The sequence below is a fragment of the Macrobrachium nipponense genome, chromosome 38 (genome assembly GCF_015104395.2).
Source record: "Macrobrachium nipponense isolate FS-2020 chromosome 38, ASM1510439v2, whole genome shotgun sequence".
Lineage (NCBI taxonomy): Eukaryota > Metazoa > Arthropoda > Malacostraca > Decapoda > Palaemonidae > Macrobrachium > Macrobrachium nipponense.
In genome coordinates this window covers 45,362,307-45,367,306 of record NC_061098.1, presented here as the reverse complement: position 1 = coordinate 45,367,306, position 5,000 = coordinate 45,362,307, and positions in this window count along the sequence as shown.

Genomic DNA, 5,000 nt, shown 5'->3' with positions numbered 1-5,000 from the left:
GGAATAGGTTCTCGGCATCCAGAATTCCAGATTCCAGAGCCTCCGGTTTGCTTTCGAAGCTGAAATAGTAAAGTGTGAAAGTGTTATGCTGTTCGTTTTTTTGGTCGGTTCCTCCTCGCTACCTGAACACCCGAGGTGATTCTGTACCGGTTGATTTTGCTTTTGGAAATATTGTAGCTGGGTAGATGTTCTTCCTTTAGTCGTGGCTACGGTTCCAGGATCTGCAAAGGCAAAGTGGGTATAGTACTTTTGTTAATCCTTTGATTTTTGTGACTTCAGTTTATATATATACTTTTTATCGCGAGGATTCGTGGATATGGTTATTTTTGTTTCTTGAACAAAAACGTTTAAAATTATTTAGACTGAATTGATATTTCAAGTATTTCATGTCATGTTCTACCTTAAAGCTTTGTTCTGCAGAAGATCAATATCTATAACTTATTGCAATTTATGGACAGCGTTGAATATTTGGCCTGCAGTTTTTAGTTATTCTTTAAGCTTTAGTTATCAGATAGCATTACTTTATCATAATATTTTCGCCTGTAGATTATAATACTGTAGCACGTTTTGTCATTTACTTGTGTAGTATTAATATAGCTTTCAGGACCAGGAGATCTGATGGTCCGTGAAGTTTAATTTACAATGCACTTGGAAATTAAGTTTCTGTTAAAATCTTTACGTTCTTGTAAAGATTTTTCCTTTTCCTTTTTTTTCCTTTATCTTCTGAAGTTATGACTAATTATATTTTCATTTTATCAAAGCAAATCCATATCCAGCTAAATTCAAATTGCTTCCAGATTCGTAATATCTGTACCATTCCGTAAAGCTAACTGCGCTTGAGAGAGAAAGGTCAAAATTCCCCAGCCAGAAAGTCTCGGCAACTACTCTTCGAATGTTTGGCCTAATAAAAACTAGGTGAAGTATTTTGTCATCTGCACAGAGTTTTTCAAAGTGAATTTTTCAAAGCCACATTTTTCTACCTCCACCCCTACAGGGGCGGTGCCCCTGTAGAGGGTGGAGGCCCCCCTCATGTCTTGTTCGATAGGTCTTGCGACCTGTCGAATAGGGCAAGGCATGAGTTTTTCCTTTCAGGTGATAAGTGACTCTAGTTTTAGTATTAACGAACCTTGACTATTGATTCGTTTGAGATTTAGGTATAATATAAAGTTTATATCGATCGCTTAATTATTCTATTTTAATGAAGACCTTTCAACTCATTTTGTAATAATGATAAAATAGTGAATGTAATCTCATTATTTCTTGCTTTAATATACTTATCCTTTAATATCCCAATTTCCAAACATCGCACTTAATTCTTATGTTGCATCTGTAATTATAAGGTAGTTAAACGTTTGGTGTTCTCGGCAAAAACTTTTTAGTTATGCGTTCTTTTGAAAACTAATTATTTTAATTTGGAAGTTAATTTTAATTCTTAACATTTGAAAAGACAATGTCGTCATTGTTAATAGTTTAGATATTTAACTTAAGCGAAACTTGCTAATCAGACAATGAACAGGTCTGTGTTTTCTCTTAAGTACAATAGACAGATACACTATTTTATTCAATCGGAGATTGATGCTAAAACGTCCTATGCTCTTCAGCTTGACAAATTGCCCTTTTGTCATTTTACTTGGCGGCTCTGAACAAGAACCCGTGCTGGCATAAGGCCAGCTCGATTAAAAAAAAAAAACTGCTCTGAATATCGTGATGTTTGATGTGGCATTCTCTTTGGTTGGGCATTCAGCCTTTAGCGATTTTGGGTGGTTCCCTTCATTGGTTTATTTTAGTTTATCTTTTTATTTTATTTTAATTTATTGATATACTCATTCTTTGCTTTGGTCAAAGGTTTTTGAGTGGCTGGTTGGTTTGTACAGAATCAAACTGGATCCGTTTTTAAGGTTTCGGTTCAATTAAGTTAATACAATTTAAGTTAACAAAAAGTTATAATTTACTGACAAGATAGACTAACCACTTCTGCCGTAGTTTTTTTTTTTTTTTTTTTTTTTTTTTGGCTTTACAGGCTGTGCATTGGAATCGTGGAGACCCTTTAATCCAAGAACTCCTGTCTTCTTTTCTGTTATAAATATTTTAATGGGGTGAGACAGGAGCCTGGTGTTACTGATAAGCTGTTCTTTATGCCATAAATTGTCTTGCTTTGATTAAGAATTGCAAATAGTGATCTGATTTTTCAATAAGATATGTAAATATGAACGTCCTCTCCTTCACCAATAGAGAGAGGTTTTCTTGCCATAAATTCCGAAATCAATTTTGTGAAGAACTTGAGCAGTTTACCATGACAGGGTGGAATCTTAAGATCCACAGTTAAGTAAAGCCTAATGTTCCATAAGTTAGTAATATTTAAGGAATTAGTGATGGTGCTTTACTCTTTAATACCTGAAAGTGTTGGGTTTTTGTTTTATAACAAGTGTTTTGTGTGGTAAAACCTATGGTAAAACTCTTAACAAATCCCGAGATCCTTCAAGAATCAAACTGTGATGGATTAAGAACTGTTGAATGAAGTCCTGAAAGTCCTTCAGTGGAACCCGAGGCAGTTGACAAGGCTTTCGCGAAGCCTCCATATCAAGGGACCCAAACCTAACTTATATATTTGGGGACTTGTTCCGCACTGCAGTCAATCTCCGGCAGTGCACATCCAAACGGAGAGTAATTCTCTTTAGTGGAAGATATCAAGTAAAGAGTTATCTTTACCCAATGAAGCAACTTTTCGAGGTAGGAAGAATATATGTGTTTGTCTCAATGATGGCAGCTACAATGTCCTGCTGAGGTATGACAGTAATTGAGGACTATTTCTTTCATGTCTTAAAGCAATAATATAGATATGAGTGAAATGCATGCATTGAGTAGAGTCAAATACAGGGATTGACTAGTCTAAACTGTTCTCACTTGGAATGTCACACTGAGATAGGAGGGCTTCACCTTTCCTTGGGCATAATGACAATGGGAAATATTGGTTTAGATTCCCTTGTTACCTTAAATAACCCTGTATGACCATGACACAGATACGCCAGACCTACAGCTTGATACAGTAGTACGTGGGAATGATGGAAACGGAATGAGCACTGAAGACAAATCACACTTAAAAGTTTTAAGACTTTTTTTTTTTTCTTGAAATTTGGAAGTATGAAGTAAAAACTATAATTGGCCTTCAAACTGCTAAGGGAGAGAATTACAAAATAACTATGGATTACGAAAATAGCAAAGTTGAGTTGTTTCAGAAATAAAATTAATTGAACCGTTAATGATATGACTAATGGTATGTACCTTATTCCAGTTAAGCTGAGATCGCTTATGTCATTTCTGAATATATCTTGTATCTATGATTTTTTGCAATAGCAGATTTTATACATTCCTCTATGCTTAAGTATGTAAATATTCTAATGTTGAGTTTAGACTCGAAGGTGAATGTTTTCTGTCAAATAAGAAAGGCTTTCACATCTGTGACTGCATGATCATTTTCAGCAATAAAGAGTAAAACAGATTTAAACTGAGTCGCAGTTCGATTTCTGAAACGTGGCATTCATGTTGTCTTAACACCACTGGAATTTTTAGGACTTTAGTAATAAGCAGCAGCAAAAATGATTCCCGAACCTTCTGAACTCTGACCCTCCTCTGAGGCGGTTCTCACGTGATTCCATGACAACACTAAGGAGCAGCCACAAGGAATGAGAACATGCTTGGTTGCGCTTGATGTGTTTTAATATGGTATCTCCCGGGTGTCTGTTGACAGGATTTCTCATACATTATTTAAAAGGCGAAGCCTTCCCTGACTTATCACAGTTGTCTTGATAAGAATATGTGAACAGTAACGTTAACGTCTACGTAAAACCGAACAGTCATCCTCGTAATAACGGCGGTGAATGAGCAGTTTTCCCTTTCATACATATTTAATACTGGAGAAAGGCTCTGACATTTCCTTATATAATATGGGTGTATACTGAGTTAGGAAGGAAAGGGACGATTCTAAATAAAGGTTTAGGTAATCAGAGTGCATTTGATTATGACAACTTATCATTAGCTTATGATTATGCTCTTGATTTCTTTTACACTACAAACAATAACACGAAGTTCATTAACATCACAAAAGACTGATGTTCAATTAAACGTGAAAGCGACCAACAATGACAAAGTCGTTTTTGCTGTCACCGCAACACCTTAAAATGCCATAGTGGGATAACGCCATCAGTGCACCTCACGCGGTTCACTGTAGTCAATACTTTATTAAATTTTTTTTTTCTTGGTCTTTGCAGCGTCCCTTAGGCCCCTAGTTGCAAAGCCTTCCACTCCTTTTACTATACCTCCGTTCATATTCTCTCTCTTCCATCTTACTTTCCACCCTCTCCTGTCAATTGTTTCGTAGTGCAGCTCGGAGGAGGTTTTCCTCCTGTTGCACCTCTAAAACCTCCTCTATTCTCAATTTTCCTTTCAGCGCTGAATGACCTCATAACTCTCAGTGCTTGGCCGATGGTCTAAATCTTATATTCCAATTCCAGTGTTGAGGGCTTATCCAAATTTGCATAGCAGAGGACATTGACAGAGAGTGAAAATATCTTTAAAAAGGTCCTACTCTCTCTTCCTCGTCTGTCAAGCTGCACAAATCAAGCTTCATGTTCCAAACGTGTTGTTAACAAATGAGCTGAGATGAATGGAATGCAAAATGAAATGATGAATTATACTTTTGATGAAAATGTCATGAAAATTCAGTGGTCCATTTTGGAAATCTATTTTGAATGAAAACTTCGCTTTATGGGATCCGATACAGTAATAATGAAAGGAAGTTACTGAGGTTATTTCGTAGTATTCAGTTTCAGTAGCCTCCTTTTTTTTTTTTTTTTTGTAAACCTTATCTGAATGTGCGTGCATATGTGCATGTCCCTCTTGCAATTAAGTTTACATGCTCCCTTTTGTTAATAGATTCGGTGGTTTTGGAATTATTATTCTCCTCTGTCGATGATATCCAAGTCACAGAATAACAGCGTTGT